Genomic DNA, 16,114 nt, shown 5'->3' with positions numbered 1-16,114 from the left:
TGTAGCAGTTGCTGCTGCTTGCTGTGGATTTTGATTCCCTGGGAGAGGAGGCTATCAGAAAAACAACCCTGCAACAACTAGTACAGCTTGTCTCCTAAAAAGACAAAGCATGATTGCTGTGAGAAAGGCTACCTCTATAATGAGCACTTACATTACCCTGGAACTTGGCACTTCTCTAACAGTTCTCTGTACACAAACTTCCCAACCAACTCTTTATGTGTATGTGGACAGTTAGTAAGAAAAATTGTGCTGTTACCCCACACCAGGAAAATACAAGACTCCAAGTATATTTGTTAGAGGAGGTCTGTATTGCTTGTGCAAGAGTGCTCCATTAAACACAAGAAATACTAAAATCTTGACTTGATTTAAACAGCATATATTGCAAGGAGTAAACTTTAAGAGAATTATGCATCCGCACCACCTGCCAGGCAGTGTGCATGATCTCTGCCAGCCTCTGCATTGGCATTTCCCTCCACAGTGGGAGCCAAGAAGGAGATGAAGAAATAGGGGGGGAAACTGAGCAAGAACTACAACTGGAAAGAAAGACAAAAGAAAGGATGGGAGGTGTGTGTAAAGCTGGGAGAGGACTACAATTGTTGCTGTCAGGCCATCATTACAGATCTTAATTTAGGGCAAATGTGCTTTCCTGGTGCCATACAACCCTGTCCCCTATCACCTGTGTAAATGCTTCTAGAACAACATAAAGTGGAAGAGATGCCTGTTTAGACTATTCATCAGAAATATACTTCTTTTAAAATATGGTCAAATTGTTGGTTCATCCATATAGCCAGGATGCTACAATTTCTGTGTCATTCATAGGATAAAAAGCTATTAGGAGAGAACCTCATCCATGACTTGTTTCTGCTTCATTGCAGAACACCCTCCAGGTTCGGTAACTTGTTATGACTAACAACTTTTTGGAAACACTGAAAATAGCTCATGGAGATGGAAAAGGAAGGGAATCAAAGGAGACAATTTTCCAAAGCAGAGCTTCTGCAGAACCAAGGAGGTGTTTTCTGAAAGTTTGCTTTGATCCTGTTTCTAGTGAAAAATACTGTGAAAAGAAAACTGTATAGCTTACAGGACACACACACACACACACACACAAAAATCTTTAAAGGGATTAAATCCTCATTCTCCTACTTATCTGAACAGAGACTTGTGCCTGACTTGTCTGTGAAAAAAACTTAGAAAATAAGATGGACATGTATTGATGTCTTTTTGCTTCTACAATAAGAAATGCCATTCACTAGATAAAATTTCTTTAGTGTACTATATTGCTTTATTGATTTAGGATGATGAAGCATGTCCTTTGGCAGTAGTTTAGTGAAGCTCAGTTGTATTTACTGTAAGAAAAAGGGAACCTATTGAGGTAAATGAGAGCCATTAAGATGTTTTTAATCTGTTAAAAGTATTAGCCTCAGTTTCCTTTTATGTGTGTAGATTTGCTGTGGATACAAATAGGAAGTGCTTTTTAGGTATTGTCAACATATTGTTGAAATTGTTCTTTTCCTTCTTTGTAACTTTCTTTTTGTGGGGCTAGGAATTCTTCGCCTGGTTTTCTAAGGAAACAAGGCTTATCCAGTCATGTGGTTTGGATGTGGTCTTGCATCTGTGTGTCATGCTGTGGCAGCTTTTTAACTCATTAGTAAACTTTAACCAAATTAGAGAGCAGCAGAAGTCTCCAAGCAATTTATATTCTTATATATTCATGAAAATCAAAAGTCCATTACAAAGAGGAGAGAGAGAAGCTTTAAGAGTGGGAACTCTTTTACAAGGGAAAGTGCCTCTACTAAGGACAAGATGCAAAAGATTCCACATGAAGAACTATGTTATGAGTATCCTAAATCCAGATAAAACTTCCTTTAAAATTCACACTCAGTTTGCTACCAGTGGACTCAGTTCCCACGCAAAATCCATAGCAAACCAGGTTCCGTGAATTCCTCTCCTCACAGAACCATTTGTTTTGTGCATGTGACCTTGGCCAAGGGTAAGTTAGGTCCTAATACTTACTAACCTTGTTTATTTAGGCAGATCTGGACCAGGCATGAAGAAATAATTATAAAAATGCTGCATTTTGTGATTCATTAAGCTTTCAGTTGGCACTTCATGACACAGTAAATAGAAATGCACAAAAAGCATTTCTAGGGCCCTTTATTAATTGCTCTGTTTCTGGGAAATCTGTTTGGAAAGTGGCCTGTTAGCACTGCCTCCTCCCCTCTCCTGCAACAGCACGCAGCTTTTTCACCTCTAATGAAGTTTAATCAACACAAAAAAAAAAAGTGGTAGGCATTCCAGGTCACAGGCATTGTGGTGACTCAAACACTGAGTGCTTTTGACAGAACAGAATGCACTTCGCAAATCTTCCATTGTTCTTTGATGAACAAAGGTAGAAATATGGACTCCTTGCTGCATTCTCTGCAGCAGTTTTGTCTTGTTGGGGGTTATTTGTGTCTTCATTTTTGCCTAAGTGAAACTGTGAATGAAATCATCCTTTTGGCACATTACTGCTGTTTGAATTCTCATTCTGTTGTTCAGCACTTTAGTGCTTCTGAAGAAAATTAACCATAGTGATCCATCAGTTATTTTGTGTTGAGCTACTAGGTTTTGTTTTCCTGAGATGTTAAATGTATTTTTGTTACATAAATCAAGTCAAAGAAAAGATGTTATTTCTTATAAAGTATTATTTAATGTCTTACAGTGTTATAAAGCTGATAATTGTGAAGTTTTCCTATTATTTTCTACACACAAAAATTAAGAGTTTCTACTAATACTTCCTTGCTGAGGAAGAAGAGAAAACTGAGAACATGTTCAATTTCACAGTTACAACATTTTATACCTGAAACAAAGCTACTGTTCTCACCTACTGCTGTAAGAAACCTCACACGTAGAAAATGTTTCCCTTTCATGTTGCTCACTTCCCAGGTTCAGTACTGATGGAAGTAAGAACATTCAGCTAAGAGTCACTTGGGTTTTTCTGATTTTCTTTAGCAGGTGATGACTCTTTAAAGATCTGTCACCTTTCTCTTGCTTCACTAAAATCTCTGGGCAGGGATGATAGCTGAGCTGAGACTGCTTTCTGTTCTGTGTACAGTTACCTTGTGTTCACAAAGGACTGGCGATGTCGCAACTTGCATCGCTCCAACAGTATTTCTGGTGTGCTAGAAGTAAATAGAGGTAAACCCCTGAAGCAAGGCACTTTTCAGAGGTGCACTATTAGCTTTGCTACCAGCTGCAGACAACAACCAGGATTCAATGGCAAGTTACAATCTGAAAGCTTCTTGACTATGTTGCAATAGGATTACTTCATCAGTGTTGTATTATTTCCACCCCCTTCCATGAGGACAGCTTTCTATTTTTTGCTGTTAGGGAAACCACACTGCCTGGAAAGACATCTATATTAAGATGACATATTATATGCAGTTGGGAAATAGATTTGCATTTGATTGGCTTATTCTTAGAAGATTAGTCTTAGAGACTAACCATATACAAAAGTATTTCTTCAAATGTCATTTCTTGTGTTTAATGTACAACTTGAAAAGGAAGGCTCTGCTAAGAGCTGTCTTCAAAAACGCTTAAAAACTTTCACAGGGGTTGAATACAGGGCTGGCCACCAAATGCTCTTATAAAACTTAGTACTGTGTGTAAAAGGATGCTTGTCTTCTGTATCTCTTTACCTTCTGTTCTGCTTACAACAATGTCTCCTGTCTGGGCACAGAAAAGCTGGCTGTCCATGGGAATATTAGTGCAGCAGAAAGGAGAACAACTGGAAAGACCCAGTAAGTTCTCCTGCAATTTCTGTATTGAACAGAGAAATATATCATTATTGATTCAATTTGCTGTGTTTTTTTTTCTTTTGGTATCTTAAAAAATTTCTTACTAGCTTCTTGGAGAACATGGAACATGAAGTACTCTGTTGAGGTTAGTGGGATATTTGCATTAATAACCCCTCCCCTCACAATATCTGGAACATATGCCATAGTAGTTTACAAAGGATTCTACTGGAAATCCAAAAGTGTCTTAAAAATACAATAATACTGCTCTGCATAAAGTCACACATCTCTGAAAATCTAGCTGCAGAATGAACCATCACATTACTATAAAGCTGAATAGCTTTAAATACAAAATGCTGAATTTCCAAAAGCTGCTAGCAGTAGCCTTTCTGTTTTATGCACTATTAAACTGGTGTGCAACAGGCTGTCAATGAACATTTGTTCCACAATTTGCTGAATGAAGAATGAATGCAAGGCATCTAACGTACCTCCCCTGCAGAGAGTAAAGATGAACAAATCGGGAGCTGCTGTAGGGATGGAAAAGCAGAGGTGCGGAATACCAGCTGTGTGCATCAGTGATGCTTATTTGGAGATTGTGAGAGAAGGAAGCAAGATGCTGGAGCTTAGGGAAATTGTTGGAGCTATTATATGAGCCATTTAAAAAAAACTAAAACCCCCCAACCAACCAAAACCAACATAACCCAAAAAAATCCCAACTCTTAGCTGTTAGCTATATGGCCTATTAATGCTAATAGGAAAAGAAGAGTCCTCACTTGGCGTCTCTCTTACAACTGGAAATAGTTTGGTGGTGGATGGATGTTCTCAGAAGATAAATCATGTGTAACAAATATTAGGAGTTACTTTTGGCCTCAAAAGTCTGGCTAAGCATAAAGAACACATAAACAGCATTACCTAATCCCACTAATTGTGAAGCTAATTAATTTAACCTTTATAATTTAACCTTCAGTCTAGGACTTGCATCAAATCTGTTGCATGAAGGAATGTGGTCTCTTGCTAACAATTCATCAGCCTTCATACCCCTAGGTCTACTTACCTAGGAATGCAGTGGTAAAGCTGTTGAGAGAAGGTGGTTGAAATTTTCTGAAAAGAAAGATGGCATTAAAGTAGGCATTCTGTCACGATGGGATTAAACTTGGGCTGATTAAATGTGCCTAAAATCTGCACTGGAGACAGAACTCTTCTATCCACCAGGCAGGCTTAGCATAGCCAGTGCAAGTGTATCCTGTCACACCATGTGCTTCTTTCTTCACCTCACCGAGCTAGACAGCTGTGATAGTGCAATAAGGACACACCTAGCTCCAGTTGTCACTCTTTGGTGGCTTTGCAGTCCAAACAACCTCCTGAATCAAAGTGATAATAAACAGAAGATCAGCACTTGTTTTTACAAGACAGAAGGCGTATTTTTCATTCAAAGTGTCTTGGTTTCTCCTAGCTCCTCAGTGTGGTGCAGCAGGGACTACACTGAAGGTATCTGTACATCACTGAGGGGCTCATCCATGCAGAGAGAAGAAGAGGGGCTCCATCTAATGGTTTAAGAACTCCTGTTCTAGATGAAATAAATAAGTGGGGCCTGAGGCCAGCCTTACTCAGGTTTCTGAGGCTTTAGAGATACTGAAACTTCAAGTGATAAGCAGTCGGATTTCACTAGAGACTACCACTGGTCAGGGTGTTCTCTCATTTAGACAGATATTCTATTTCATTATTTATTTCACCAAATACTGTGACTCATTTTTGAGCCTGGTACTTGACAACTGAAAGAATTATTTTCAAATAGAAACTAAAATTTGCTTGTATCATAGAGGATTTGCATTTTGAATGAAGGCACAGCTAGTTACATCTGGGCTTTTGAGACCCGAAGTTCTAAGTGCTGCAGAAAAACAAAACTTACTCAACTCTATCTGTGAAAGTAAATCTTAAAATATTAGTAAAACTATTTGAAACCGAAAATAGCAACACTCAAATATCCATGTGTTTTGATATTTGGTAAAAAACCCCAGTAATTTTATTGTTTGTATTTCTGCATATACGTAGATACAGTTGATGAAGCTTCACCTGTGTGTCAGCTACTAATCCAGGTCTGACCAGCTTATTTGGTGTGGTGGGAACGGGATTATGAAAATTATTTGTTTCTATGTAGGAAATAAAATTGGTCAGATGTTTCCTATCTTAGCTCTAATATATGAGGGCTTTTAAATTAAGTTTTCAAGGTATTTGCTAACTTCTATTTTAGGAAATACATAGACATAACATAGTGTTTTAAAGAAAGAAAGCCTTCTGTGAAACATGATTTATACTTGACTGGTGCCACTGGTGCCCTTTCTTCTTGCCTTTCCTAGACAAGATGCCTTCTTGAATCACAGCATTGCAAAAGAGAAATAAGATTGTAAATAAGGACATCATCCTAGCCAGACAGAACCTACCCATGTCTCACTTGGGTGGTTCACCAGCTGGTTTGTGCAACCATGTTTTCATTTACTCTTCCACAATGTCTATATCTAAGCAATTATGAAGGTTTCTCTTTCCCTCTGGTTGGCCTACATAAGTCTCTCTAGTGCACTTAATTTGTATATTTAAAATTAGTGACTTATATCAGTAACTAAGGATATGTGGAGCTGGACAGATTGTAGCAGAGAAAATCTAAACAATGAAGGAGGAAGAATAAAATTGCAGTAATTACAATCATCCAGCCTGGCAAGCCATTTAATGTCATGGGCATATTTCATCCACATGACCTTGGGGGCAACAGATGGAAAAAAGGTGGCATTGATTTTCTTGACTTGCCCCTCTGGATTTTGTGAATGAAACCCCCTAAGAGTGTGCAAAAGCCTGATGCTGCCGCAGTACCTACAGCTAACCCTCTGATGGGCTGAGGAGCTGCCAGTGCAGCTGAGAAATTATACAGGTAGCTGACATGCAACCCCTTTCTCTCTATGGCTTTTCTTTTTCCAATCTTTGTTTCGTCATGCTCTGCTGTTCTTTCTCATTTCATCTCCCCAGCTATGAATCAGTCTTTATCGAACATGCTATATACCAGTGAAAAAGTAACACCTTAAATTCAAAATTCAAATTAATTCTGTAGCAGTGCATATGGATCCTGAATTTGGCAGGAATTTATGAATCTTGAAAGTTTCATTACATAAATTTGGGGGTGTAGAGTTTTTCAGTTTCACCAATTCATCTTGTAGATTTTTCCTATTTATAGCTTTGGTTGCGTGAAAATAGATTCAGTGTTAAGCTTAGATGTCCACCTGCTTCCATTAACTTGTCACTAAGGATGCCTGTAAATTTGGTTGCCTAAAATTCTTCCTCAAAACTTTGAATTTCAGTTAAAAACACCGATATGCTTATCATCAGGTTACAGAAAACCTAGTTTGAACTTTTAACCAGCATTATAGGAAATTGTTTGGTTAATACTAAATTTCTGAAGGCTAGATCTAACTGGAATTCAGATGGGTGTTTGAAGGAAATAAGATCTACAGAGCTACAGTTTGTCCATCTGCTGGCTTCCCATTCCTAACGATGTTTCAGTTTACAGACAAGGTCCAGCTATATCTGACAGATAGAGACTTGGAAAACACGAAGCTCCTGGAAGAGTTCTGTGTAATTTACAGTGAGGGAATTAAACCTGCCTGCTGTATCTGTGGGTACTGGGGTATTTAGGCCCTCTAAATACACATCTCTGTACACACACACAGTTCAAGGCCATATGCCACATGCTTCCATTTATGCCCCAGAAGGTGAGCTGTTGGTTTTGGTTGTTGTTTGCTACCAGCCCTGCTGGGCTGTAAGAAAATGGATTTACCCCTTCTTTGTGTTCAGCACAGGGTTTTGTCCCACTAAAGTTCTACTGCCTGCAACAAGTGGAACATCATGCAAGATCATTGCATTATCATCTGCTATTCTCCCTGGCCTTGATTGTGACTGCACATACCCGAAGTACCATTCAGCGTCAATGTTTCTTTCTGGGATTACATCACCATGAAAATTGAGCAGATAGGGGATCTTCAGCAGCTTGTTCATTCAAAAATAGCCAATCAGAGGAGAGGGGTGGGCAGAGAGAGGAGCCAGAAGTGAATAAAAAGGCTTCACCCTGCATTTGATAAACGAAAATATCCTGGTAACTCTTCTGATTAGAAGTATAAAGAGAAATCTGTCAAATTCTCCTTCCTTATCTCTTGGCTCCAAATCTTTTCTGTTTGCCAAGAAAATATGCTAGTACACTAACACCTGATAAGTAAATCATTCACTGACTCACTTTCAAAATATATATATGTTGCCTGATAATAATTTACGTTCTCAATAATAACTGTTCAGACTGCTCACATGTGCTTTTACAGTAGTTTTACAAATCATTCAGGATTAAGAACTTCTGGATCACTGCTGTCTGGGGAGAAGTTTATAAAGAATGTTACTCTGTTTCAAGTGATGGTGCCATCCAGCACTTGCAGAGGGAATAAAAAATGTATAAAATATGTTAATGCTATGGGGCAGAAAAAATGAAGTACAGCACCTACAGGACGGACAAGGGATCAGACCCAGCCAGCATGGTTTTAGGAGGGGTAGGTCCTGTCTGACCAACTTGATCTCCTTTTATGATCAGGTGATCCGCCTGGTGGATGGGGGGAAGGCTGTGGATGTGTCTACCTGGACTTCAGCAAAGCCTTTGACACCATCTCCCACAGCATTCTGAAAAAGCTGCAGCCCATGGCTTGGACAGGGGCACCCTGTGCTGGGTTAGGAACTGGCTGAAGGGCTGGGCCCAGAGAGTGGTGGGGAACGGGGCTGCATCCAGTTGGTGGCCAGTCACTAGTGGTGTCCCCCAGGGATCAGTGTTGGGCCCAGTTCTGTTTAATATCTTTATTGATGATCTGGATGAGGGGATTGAGTCCACCATAAGCAAATTTGCAGATGACACTAAGTTGGGGGGAGTGTCGATCAGCTGGAAGGCAGGAGGGCTCTGCAGAGGGACCTGGACAGGCTGGAGAGTTGGACTGATTCCAACAGGATGAGGTTCAACAAGGCCAAGTGCTGGATCCTCCACTTTGGCCACAACAACCCCCTGCAGCGCTACAGACTGGGGGCAGAGTGGCTGGAGAGCAGCCAGGCAGAAAGGGACTTGGGAGTGTGGATTGACAGGAAGCTGAACATAAGCCAGCAGTGTGCCCAGCTGGCCAAGAAGGCCAATGGCATCCTGGCCTGGATCAGGAACAGTGTGGCCAACAGGACTGTCCTGGTTAGAACGGCTGGGACCAATTCATCCCTGGATGGGTGTAACCCAAAACTGTGTATTCTATAGCCTCCATGCCATTTCCCAAAAACTGCTGTCAGTAGAGGCCTGCAAGGTGGGAAGATGTTCCTGTACCCTTTTATGGAATTCCCTGCTCTGATATCCTTATATGGAATTCCCCGCTCTGATACCCTTATATGGAAGAGGGACTGAGCATCCGCATGCCCTTTTATGGAATTCCCTACTCTGAGGGAGGGACTGAGCACTCCCGCCTGAACTGGAGAGTATATAACTGGGAGTTTCAGAGCCTTGAGGCTCTCTCGTGGGATCCAGAGGAAGACTCCAGACCACTGCCTTCAACTAGACTGAGACCACCACCCTCGACTGGACTGCAATCACCACTTCTGACCAGACTGCAGCAGCTCTCCCACCAGCAGGTTTATTCCCTCTCCCTTTGCTTTGGACTCGGGGGTGGGCCAAGGTACACCACTCTTGTTCATACCCTAGGGTGCTGGTTTATACATTTGGGTTTTGTGGGTTAAAACCAATTGTCTGTCTGTATAATTGTACTTATTGCATTATTTTAATAAATTGTTATTCTGACTTATAAATCTCTCTTTTGAATTGAGTTCATTTTCCCTTGCTGGTTAACTTTTAAACCAGCACAAGGACCAGAGAAGTGATTCTTCCTCTGTACTCAGCACTGGTGAGGCCACCCCTGGAGTACTGTGTCCAGTTCTGGGCCCCTCAGTTCAGGAAGGATATTGAGGTGCTGGAGCAGGTCCAGGGAAGAGCAACAAGGCTGGCAAAGAGACTTGAGCACAAGTCCTATAAGGAGAGGCTGAGGGAGCTGGGGTTGTTCAGCCTGAAGAAGAGGAGGCTCAGGGGAGACCTCCTCACTCTCTACAACTACCTGAAAGGAGGTTGTAGCCAGGTGGGCATCGGTCTCTTCTCCCAGGCAACTATCAGCAAGACAAGAGGGCAGGGTCTTAAGCTGTGCTAGGGGAGGTTTAGGTTAGATATTAGGAAGAAATTCTTTACAGAGAGGGTAATCAGGCACTGGAATGGGCTGCCCAGGGAAGTGGTGGATTCTCTGTCCCTGGTGGTTTTTTAAGATGAGACTGGATGTGGGACTTAGTGCCATGGTCTAGTAACTACGGCAGTAGTGGATCAAGGGTTGGACTTGATGATCTCTGAGATCCCTTCCAACCCACCTGATTTTATGATTCTAAGGTTTATACTCTGTATTTTAGAAAAATAGATTTTTTTCTTAAATACAATATAGTGTGTGCTGTGTCCTTAGTATTTGGTAGTGAACAGGTTGATCCTTAAAGATTAGAAAAGCTCCCTCTCATATAGGAACTTTTCAATCTATTTGTGCTCTATCCTGTGGGAAGAGCACAGATAGGTGCTTTTTAAAGAAATTCAAGGAAGATCTCTGATCTGTGGGATGGATTTGTCACACAAATCTTTCTTTTTCCTCTTATCCTTGTACTGTTCCTTCTCATTGTAAAGGCAAACTCCAGTATCCACAGCTCTAGTTATCTACATCAAGACCTCAACTACTCTGCCCTAAATATATAAATGCCTTAAAAATTGTGCATTCAACAAGGTCCACAGACTAGACTGAGAATAAATACTGCGTAAGCAGAAATATTTTTTTCCTCTCTACCTTTTAAAAATATTTATTCCTACATTCTAGTTGATATATAAATGAAAGCCTAAAAATATATTTGCCCTTTAAGTACTAATATGTTCAGATGCCCCAGTGAGGATTGTGACAAAAAATACCAGATGAGACCCTTGTGACCTTAAGGATTCTGAATTCTAATTTAGAAATTGGTGTAATACAAGAACCTGACTGGTTGGAATTTATCTTACTGTTCAAATTGCCAGCAAGACCCACTGCATGTATTTTAGTAGAAACTCTAGAAATTTAAAAAACCTGATTTCTAGGGATCTTAGGAAAAAAAAAAGTGTCATCCTACTTTTACTTCAACTATGGACCTATGGCTCAAATCAACACTATCAAAAGAAAATAAAGACACAATGCAAGAAATATTTTTCTTTAGGATAATCTGTAAATGCTTATATAGCAGGGAATAATACACATGATCTGAATTTAGGTATCTAGATTCACCTCCTCCTTGTGAGTTGTCTGCATCTGCATTGCCTTGTGAGTTGTTTTGTACACCATGGGCTACAAAAGGGAAGTGAAGCAGACCAGTTATGTCCCCACCTGTAAATGAAGAGGAAAAGTGTTCCTGGAGACTTTGCTCTTCCATCCTCCTTTCCTTCCTTCATTCATTCCATTTGGCAGTGTAAAGGTGATTGTCTAGTGTGGTCTCTGGGCTGTGAAAAGATTGACTCCTTTCAGTAATTATGCTCTGAGTGTCTTGATAAGAGAATATCTCCTCACTGAAAAGAGGGAGACTTTCTCAGAAAGAGTTGCTGTGATTACTAAGCACAGGTATCAGTCTTGTCCTGCCATCCCACTCAAATAAAGCATCAATAGTTAGTCTGTTAAAATCTACTCTCACAATTCTCTATGAGCAGAACTCCCCAGTGTGAAATAATAAGGTCATTACCAGGAGACCACCTCTATCTGCCCTTCTCCATTTTTGGGGAAGATTGCCCACAATCATAGACAGGTATTTTATCCTGCCTGTAAAATGACATCTTATATGATGTAATTATACCTTAGTTCAAATTCCATAAAATGATGAAATTCCAACTACTTCTGGGAAACACCTTTCTCTGACATTATAACTGAAATGCTTTATAATAATACTAAGCTATAGATCACAGTCGAGTTAAAAAAGAAGTAGCGAAACGGAAGCAAGTAAAGAAAGTTTCTGGAATGGTGCAACTGCAGATATGAGTTGCCTTAAAGCTCTAGAGCACGTCTGTGGAGACTCCTGCTGCCTTTGCAGAATGTCCTGATGAGGGTCTAGCCCTGATGTTGCTATAGCTGTGCTTATGATCTGCTCCAGAACTGGAGATATTTGTCTTTTATGTACATATCTATAATGAACCAATAAATGATATTAAATGAGCCATTTACCCAAGGATCTCAACAGCTGTGTCCTGAGGAGAAAGTAAACTCTGAGATTTTCTTGTGGTAGGCTCTCTATCAACTTTATAACTAGGCAGCTATTCCAGCTGATGGAAGACAGAGAGATCATCTGGTAATTACTCCTCCTGCTGGAGCTGAAGCCAGGCTGAGCACGTGTTTTACAGCTCTTCCCCTCTGCAACTGAAAGAAAACTCTCTCAGTCTAGTCCAAAGGCAAAAGAGCACTTGTTTTCTGCTGTGTAATTCATATGTCAGGGTGTTTCAGTATTTATAGAATAAGAATAAAACAGTGCTCAAGTTAAAAATATCCACCAAAAAAGCAGAAATCACAATTTAATCTCACTGATGGTATAAGATCCTCTGGAATTATAATAACACAAATCTGTGCTCAGTAAAACCCAAAGGTGCCTTTAGCTGACCAGTAAACAATCATGATAACCTTGCTTAGAGAGCAGATTAGTTACACAAACGAAACTGATATGCTTGAAATGCAAAATCACAGTGTAAAATAGTATTTTAAATAGCATCATGATTCTAAATAGGGAGTTAGGATTGGTGATACTCTCTTGTGAAATGCAAGTAGTCATGGAGTGCCCTAGTACTCTGCTAAACAAGAGAGCTTAGTAGTCAAATTCTGGGTGAGAAGGAGAGAGGGATTCATCACTCTCTGGCAAGAAGTCCTAGCTCATAAGAAAGCTGCATAATTAATGCTAGATATTTTAGAGTCATGATTTGCAATTTCTATGTAATCTTTGGAAAAGGGAAAATGTACCCTGGCAATATTCCTGAGGAAGTAGGGAGGGCACCCACTGAGACTTATGTACATTAAGTCAGAAATTAGAGCCAGGGATCTGAAAGATCCCTGATATACTGAAAGATCCCTGAGATACTGAAAGATCCCTGATATACTGAAAGGTTATGGCTTGTCCTTCATCAGAAATTATGTGAGCTTATTTGAGAATAAGCAGAAATACACAGAATCTGCTAAGGAATTGAAGGTTAACTTACAACCCTAAATGTAGCAATTGCTGAGAACCAAATTAAACACTTTGATTTTGCTTATTTTTGAGTTTAAAAAAATGTTTCCCAACCACATATTTTACAGTTGAGAGTGACATTCATGCCAGTTCTCCAAAGATGCATTATCAGAAGAGGAGCTCCAGATGTGGCTGTTGCTCCAATCACAGTTAACTGACAGCTTATAAAAGCCATCATCTTAAGGAAACACCTACATGTTACAAAGCTTGGGATCAAGAAGAGAGCCCCAGGAAGTAGCTCAAGGCTTTTCACTCTACTAGAAATAAAATCAGCAGAGGAAGTGAAAGAAATATAATTAGAGAACTGAGTCTTGAACCAGACAAACTCTTTTGTCCTGTATGCAAAGTCTACTGGGAAACTGCAAAGTTGTTTACACTAAAAATTCAGCACCATCTAAGATATAAAATAAAACTGGAATCTGTAGTTCAGGTTTTCACAGGCACTTAATGGACTTAGACCTTTATGTCTTACATTTCAACAAATAAAATGAGTACTGCCAACTCTTGTGCTTTGATTATTAGTCTCTCACTATTTGGTGTCTCCTGGGAGACAAGAAAACATGTGAGAAGATAAACTTTCATCTAAATTTATGGTTACATATGTATATACTTATGTACATATGTGACCCTCTTGGCTGTGAAGAAAACCTTGAAAAGGGAAATCTGCATCCATAATTAGGTAGACAGAGAACATTTGGTGAAAGAACTGTCAGTACTGAATCATTTCTCACATTGTTTTTATTGTGTGCCTTTCTTGTTGTCTTAGTAAACAAAATTAATCTGCTCTGAGCTCTGTCCTGCCAATGTCTAGACCGTTACTGGTAGCTACATTTCCTACTTGTAACAATATCTCGAATATCTTTATCTTCTGGTATGGTTTCTTCTGTGACTTCAATGTAGGCACCAGTTGTTCCTCACTGGCAGTTGTCTCTCTAGTGGTTACAATTTGGTACTATCTTGCCTCCCAGAAATGGGGGGAGCTCTCAGAAGCTTTAATGCAGGGCTCATCTTCCAGTGAAATCACTGAGTGGTCAAGTGCTTTCATGTGCAGGAATAAATTTGTTCTCTTTCTGACATTTTTTTTCAGATAAACAAACACCTCAGTGAGAACTACTGTCTCTCTCTGGAACTGTTTTTTCATGACTCAGACCTTCTCTATTTTCTGTAAATGAAAACTTATAGTCAGAAGTTTTACTTACCAAATCCCCCAAAACCAAATAAAATCAAATAAAACCAAACAAAACACCCCAAGACTTTTAGTGATAGGACCCAGGTAAAAGAATTCAGATGTGTCTCAGCTTTCAGTGAGCTTGATGTAATAACCTGAAGTATGGACAGTCTGGTTTATTTTCAGTGAAGTTTCTTTTAATCTCTAAAAATATTCTGTGCATTGTGTGGCCCTCGTCGAATATAAACTCAAAGGAGTTGAATGCATTGTTCTGATATAACAAATCTGGCTAAGTATCATAAACACAGCTGACCTGAATGTCAAGATCAACACTAGTCTGACCAGCAAAACCTCAGAATATCTACTTACTGACAGGGCCCACTGATGTCTAAATAAATGTGATGCTGTGACCTGATTGAGATGATGCTAAAGCATCTTAAATTCAAATATCCTGGTAACTCCTTCCAGGAAGTGACTAAAAGGGAAAAAGTTCTAAGTAAGCAGGAACAAGAGAAGTCTTCCCTAGATGTTTTTTTTTTAATGCAATGCTACTTGGATCACGGATAGATTAAAATGAGTCCTTCAAAACCACTCTCCTGCTTTCCGTCTAAGAATGAAAGTTGACGTCATGAAAGGCGCTTACTTGCACGTGAATATTCATCTCAAAGTCAGCATCAGCAGTGCTGCTGCTCTACTGGCTTGCAGGAAAATGGTTCTGGCCAGGGGCCTTATTCCAAACTTTGTGCAAGAGGCAACATGAAACAGTTTCTAGGGACTATTGATTCTGTTACTGGTAGTGAGTTGAGTGATTTACTATTAAATGCCAGGAAAACTTGATTGAGAAGCTTACTCATCTGAAAATGAGTCAGGGAAATTCCTGTGGTGCGTACTGAGAGTGTAAACTGGGGATTCCTACTGCAAAGAGCTCTCATGGCATGTATTTTGATATTTCATTTATTGCCATTGTCGACCGTGGGATGAGAGTAAGAGGAACATTAAGGTTGCTTAATTAGATTTAATGAATACATGACTAATGTCACGCAACCGTGTTCTCATTAATTCCTTGGTTAAAACTGTTTCTTTCACTGGAAATTACCAAGGATGAGTCACAATCAGCCCAGCAGAAATAAACTAAGGAGCAAATACCCATCGCTGCGATGCCCTTTTGCTTACAGGAGTAGGGGTAGTGAGAGGCTTCTGTGTAGCCGCTGTCCACGGACACCAACCCTCTCTGCCGGGGGGTGCCCGCGTATTGTCTAAACTTTGAAGTTTTCTGGATGCGAAGAGCAGAGAGCAGAGAGCATGTGAGGGAGAGGGGTCTGACTGGCGATGTCGCCTGTATCGTGTGCTCCCGTCACCAGCTTCCTCTGCGACGGGGCCGCACCTGCCCGGGGAGGGGCGGGGAAGGGCTGCGGCCGCTCCCGTTACCCGGCGAGGGCCGGTCCTGGGGCCGGAGGGAGCACACCGCCCTCCCCGGCAGGGAAGGGCAGAGACCCCGCGGGGCAGCTCCTCCTCCGCGGGCGCTATCCCTGACAGGGGCGGCGGTGAGGGGCCGCCAGAGACACTCCGCGGTTACATAACGAGCGCCTCCGGGGGCAGCTCCGCCGGTGCCCGCCAGTCCCGCCCCCTCCGGGCTGGAGGGCGGCTGACGGAGCGGAGCGTCCCCGGCACCGCTCCCGCCGCGCCCGCGGGCACGGACCGGGCAGCGGCTCTGCCGCCTCAGCGGGCACGCTCAGGGCGCATGCGCCTCCCCGGGCCCGCCGGCGCGCCGGGCATGCGCGGGGGTGGCGGCCGGGCAGCGTCTGGGGGCGGG

This window comes from Neopelma chrysocephalum, unplaced genomic scaffold (assembly GCF_003984885.1).
Source record: "Neopelma chrysocephalum unplaced genomic scaffold, ASM398488v2 Primary Assembly neopelma1_97390, whole genome shotgun sequence".
Classification (NCBI taxonomy): Eukaryota; Metazoa; Chordata; class Aves; order Passeriformes; family Pipridae; genus Neopelma; species Neopelma chrysocephalum.
Note: the sequence above shows the minus strand (reverse complement) of the source record.